This window comes from Dreissena polymorpha, chromosome 9 (genome assembly GCF_020536995.1).
Source record: "Dreissena polymorpha isolate Duluth1 chromosome 9, UMN_Dpol_1.0, whole genome shotgun sequence".
NCBI classification, from domain to species: Eukaryota; Metazoa; Mollusca; class Bivalvia; order Myida; family Dreissenidae; genus Dreissena; species Dreissena polymorpha.
In genome coordinates, this window is record NC_068363.1 from 50,817,586 (window position 1) to 50,823,541 (window position 5,956).

The following is a 5,956-nucleotide window of genomic DNA, read 5'->3' on the forward strand; positions in this document are numbered from 1 at the left end:
AAATTGTGATTGAGGTAAGCTTGTTGTTTATAGTATATTTATTTTTTAGCTCGACTATTATATATGAAATATATATAGTGTAGCTATCCTACTCACCCCGGCGTAGGTGCGCGCATTGGAATGTTTGCGTACCACCTCCAATATATTGCGTACCACCTCCAATATATTTCCTATGTCCATTGACATATTGCTTTCATACATGTATTTTGCTTCTTAACCAACATGACCCCAATGTATAAACAAAAGCAGATAACTGTATCAAGCATTTTGTAACAATTATGGCCTTTTTTTCACTAAGAATAAGCATATAATTGATAAATCTATTTTAAAGTTTGCGTACCACCTTTAAATTGCCACAACTTTTTTATTATGCTCTCCCCAAATTTTTTAAGGGGGGAGCATATAGTCGCCGCTTTGTCTGTCCGTCCGTGCACAATTTTTGTCCGGGCTATTTCTCAGCAACTAATGACTGGAATTCAATTTAACTTAATGGGAAGCTTCACTACCAAGAGGAGACATGCATATTATCAGCCGGTTCTGGTCAGATGATTTTTCACAGAGTTACAATGTATGGCCCTATGAAATTTTCCATTAACTGTACATATAACGCGATCTACCTGTTGGCGTATTCATTATTACTGGGAAAAATCTAGTTTTCGATTAAATCACGAAAAAGTGGTGTTTTTTATTGCGCAATCGCTATAAACACGTGGCTTGGCCGGAAGTACATGTAGCCTTAATAGCAACCCCAAGACAATTCACCCCCAGGAGACAATTCACGGGCTAGACAATTCAAATTAGATTTTTCATACCCCAATTTTTCTATTTTCGTAATCATTTTTGTCGTACCCAAATGTTTTTCGTACCCAAATTTGTTCGTACCTAAAAAAAAATCGTACCCATTATTTTCGTACCCAAATGTTTTTCGTACCCAAATTTTTCGTACCCAATTTTTTTCGTACCCCTTTTTTTTCGTACCCATTTTTTTCGTACCCATTTTTTTCGTACCTAAATTTTTGTTCGTACCAAATTTGTTTAGTAACAATTTTTTTTTTCGTACCCATTTTTTTCGTACCCAAATGTTTTTTTTTCCCAATTGTTTTCGTACCCAATTTTTTTTTCGTACCCATTTTTTTCGTACCCAAATGTTTTTCGTACCCAAATTTGTTCGTACCCATTTTTTTTTCGTACCAATCTTTTTCGTACCCAAATTTGTTCGTACCCAATTTTTTTTCATACCCATTTTTTTCGTACCCAAATAAAAAAATCGTACCCATTTTTTTAGTACCCAAATTTGTTTCGTACCCAAATTTTTATTTGTAAACATTTTTTTCGTACCCATATAGTTTTCGTACCCTAATTTTTTTTATTTCCTTTATTTTTTCGTTCTCTAATTTGTTTTCGTAACCAAATTTGTTTTTTTTCCTGCCCATATTATATTCGTACCCATTATTTCTTCGTACACAAATTTGTTTGTACCCAAATTTTTTCGTACCCATATGTCGTACTCAAATTTTTTTCGTACACAAATTTGTTCGTACCTAATTTTTTATTCGTACCCATTTTTTTCATACCCAAATAGTTTTTCGTACCTTTATTTTGTTCGTACCCTTTTTTTTTCGTACTCAAATTTGTTTTCGTACCCAAATTATTTTTTTTTTCGTACCCACTGCCCACATATTTTTTCGTACCAATTTTTTATTTTGAAATAATCGATTTTCCATTTGATTTGAACTCTCGACTCATTCCATCCCGCGAAACCCTTAAGGTGTCGCAACTCTAGTAAGAAAAAAGAAACCTTTTTGGAATATGTATGAAGTATTTTTGCAAACATTTAATATGGAATGAGTGATGTATTGGACGTCATCATTGATGACGTTCATTCGAACGAATGATAAAGGGGGCTAAGTTTCGTTAAGCTGGCGCATATAGTCGCGATTTGTGGCGCTTGAATACTGGCCGAGCACGTTTGCTGAAATTTGACATGTATATGGACAAGAATGCGATCTACCTGTTGGCGTAGGCGTTATACCTGGGAAAAATCAAGTTTTCGAGTATTTTGCGTTTAAATATTTTTATGGGAAAGAGCACGCGCGCATGACGTCATGAAAGGCGCTTAGGCTAGCTTCCATCTTGCTACGAAACAAAGAAACTGACGTTACGCGTTATTAATTTAATATAAAGTTAGGCGTTTAATCGATAAACAAAGACGTAATAATTGTGTTTGAATATCAATCGGAAGTACACATGCATGTCTTTTGTGCACAGTGTGGTTTTTTAATAAACATGACATAAATCTATGTGTTATTCAACGTATTGTGTGCGACGAGTTGAAGAGAGGTTTACACGGCTAGGCTTTCCGAGATAAATGTAAGTACACACTGGTATTAGAATGGTATTCTATTTATCCGATAATATCTTGAATATAAATGATATTGAGACAATTATATTATTAGGGTTTAATAATTTATTATTTAATCAATAAATAAACGCGAGCAGCAAATCAATTAATTTCGTTTATAGTGGAAACCGAAAGTAAACAAAGCAACCGTCAAAATGGCTGACGACATAGCAACGTAGGAATTAACACTCAGAAAATATTTACAAAATAAGATCATCAGAAATGATATAAAGTGAACGCTAATTCGCTGTTTTGACGATAAGTATACGATCTATTGAAAAACCATAACATTTGACATAAAAACACCCGCGGATAATCCGATATGGAAATCTTCAGCGTAACGAAATAGCAGACACCACACAGCGTCTCATCTGATTCTACGCTGTTTGCCAAGGCCGATACTATAATGAATGGAAATGCACAAACTCAGTAACTGGCAAGCATATATGCATTAGTAGGTTGTTTCGTGATTATTTAGAAACGACTACATAATTCTTTTGGTTCAGCCAGTGCAACTTAAGAGAAATAAGTATAAAAAGTTTCTACACCTGACAACAATGTGCCAACTTAATACAAGGTAAGTTGTTTACATTATTTAAAATATTGCAACAATAAACAGCTGGTACAATGTAATGTCATCATTTTAATTTTAATAAGCCCGTGGTTAATTACCCTTTTTAATCTTATGGATCAATGCATCTCTAACACCTTCAATTGACTTGTTCATGAAAAATATACACCCTCAGTGCATGTTATCCCATACACCATCACTCACTTACTAAGGCTCGATTGGTCATTCTCGGCTCGGGTACTACTTACCAGTACATGTACCCCGGGTACTCTTAACTTTACTTACATGTACCCCGGGTACGGTAAATAAACTTAAACATACCCGCAAATATTAGATTGTATCCGAGTTGTATATCCGCCCAAAACCCGATATTGTTAAACATGCTACCGATTAACGTAAAACAATATTGTTTACCTTAAAGAAACTTCTCTTTTAAAAAATCTGCATCAACATGCTTTTTAGTATGAGTGTTGAGAGGACGCCGTAGGAATAATCAAGTAATCAAGAATACGTCTCTGTTTCTGCTTTTATTTCCTTCATGTATAATGACGATAAGGATTGACGACTAAAATTGACAACAATGATAACAAGCATAGAAAACTAACACTAACGACAAGCATTGGCAACTAGATGTAACATTGACGATTCTCTACAATAAATGAAATTAACAATAAAAAATGAATAATAAGATTATAGTACAACAGATATGCTTTTCAAAGTATAATATAATAGCATACACTCATTAGAATAAGAGGTTTCATAAATAACAATTTGAAACATGTTCAATCAATATCGAAATATCTTATTCAATATTTATTACACAGCATGAATTAATTGTTAAAACATAATATAAATACCATTTAACCATTCCCCATTTAACGGACCTTGCAAACCAAATAATGTTTCTTTAAAAAAATCTATGACGGTAAAAAGTGAGCGTGCGATGTCGCGGAAAATATTATACTTGACGACGTCATACAATGACGCGACTTTAAACAATTTAAGATTTAAAATTAAATCACATCATTGATTTTAACAATGAGTTTTGATAATATAAATGCCATTGAACAGAAAATTGACATAAATGTAAACATAATTAATTTTTACAAAATACCCGACAACAACAGATTTAGTGTTAAAATTCCCGGGTACGTTTTAGTATATTTACCGTACCCAGGGTACGAGCCTTACTAACTGTATTATTATTATATCTCACCGACTACAAGGTACCTTTACCTTGTTGTGTTTATCAAACTGGAATTTATGTAAAATCCGGCTTTGTTTACTTTTATTTTTCATTCATTTGATTACGCAATTGTTGACGTACCTCGTGGAAAATTATTTGAATCTTTGGATTTTAATGGCGACAAGCTATAAGTGTCAATTTATTTTAAAAACGAATCTAAGATTTTAAGTATTGTGTGTTTTTCATGCATAATTCAGTGTTTTCCAGAAAATTGAGTACCAGTTATATGGCCGGCAACTATGCAGTAAAACAAAAGCATTTATGACATTTACTTGATATATTTGGGAAAAAAAGCCGTCATGTAAATGTAAGAGTAAATGTAACGGGCAGAATCGCTGGCTGCCGGTATTTAAAGAGAACACTGATAATAGTAAACTAAATCTCTACGACACGATTACAGCGTTGTAAAATTGTGTTTTGGGTGATAATGGTTAGTAATTCATACAAATGTTATTAAAAAATATTGTGCTTTAAAATTAATTTTGAGAATGGGATGGAAGAACAGAAAATGAAGAGCATACAGGGATGGAAATAAGTGGTTTCCCATGAGCCCGGGGCAAGTAGATTTTGGCCTGGGCAACTCAATTTCAAAAGTTGGTAAACTTGTTTTTTTTTAAATCTTAAAACAATTCAGTGCAATAAAAATTGAAAAACAATTGATCACCATGGATCAATACTAGTTAAATAACATTCATTATATAGGAATAGGACATGATTCAATTCAGGCTCATAATAATACATCATGCATTGAACATGTGTATTGTCAGCAAATGTATATAATTATCTATTATTTTATTTAAAAAATGTATAATAATATTCACATGTTCATATTTCTGGGCTCGTTATTCTTTATCTGGGCAACCAAAATACTAAAGATGGTTGCCCACAATAGTAAAAAGTTAGTTTCAATCCCTGGCATATCATTGTAACTTTATTGTTTAACTGCATTGCATTAAAATTGTGATTGAGGTAAGCTTGTTGTTTATAGTATATTTACTTTTTAGCTCGACTATTATATATGAAATATATATAGTGTAGCTATCCTACTCACCCCGGCGTAGGTGCGCGCATTGGAATGTTTGCGTACCACCTCGAATATATTTCCTATGTCCATTGACATATTGCTTTCATACATGTATTTTGCTTCTTAACCAACATGACCCCAATGTATAAACAAAAGCAGATAACTGTATCAAGCATTTTGTAACAATTATGGCCTTTTTTTCACTAAGAATAAGCATATAATTGATAAATCTATTTTAAAGTTTGCGTACCACCTTTAAATTGCCACAACTTTTTTATTATGCTCTCCCCAAATTTTTTAAGGGGGTAGCATATAGTCGCCGCTTCGTCTGTCCGTCCGTGCATAATTTTTGTCGGGCTATTTCTCAGCAACTAATGACTGGAATTCAATTTAACTTAATGGGAAGCTTCACTACCAAGAGGAGACATGCATATTATCAGCCGGTTCTGATGATTTTTCACAGAGTTACAATGTATGGCCCTATGAAATTTTCCATTAACTGTACATATAACGCGATCTACCTGTTGGCGTATTCGTTATTACTGGGAAAAATCTAATTTTTGAATAAAATCACGAAAAAGTGGTGTTTTTTAGTGCGCAATCGCTATAAACACGTGGCTTGGCCGGAAGTACATGTAGCCTTAATAGCAACCCCAAGACAATTCACCCCCAGGAGACAATTCACGGGCTAGACAATTCAAATTAGATTTTTCA

At 33.4% G+C, this 5,956-nt stretch overlaps 1 long non-coding RNA gene across 1 annotated transcript; it reads left to right on the forward strand.

Annotated features, from left to right (window-relative positions):
- Window positions 1-1,846: 1,846 nt before the first annotated feature.
- Window positions 1,847-2,846, forward strand: LOC127846610 (uncharacterized). The gene is made up of 2 exons (XR_008033567.1): window positions 1,847-2,370; window positions 2,738-2,846. It is a non-coding gene; the product is annotated as an uncharacterized LOC127846610 (long non-coding RNA).
- The last annotated feature ends 3,110 nt before the right edge of the window (window positions 2,847-5,956 follow it).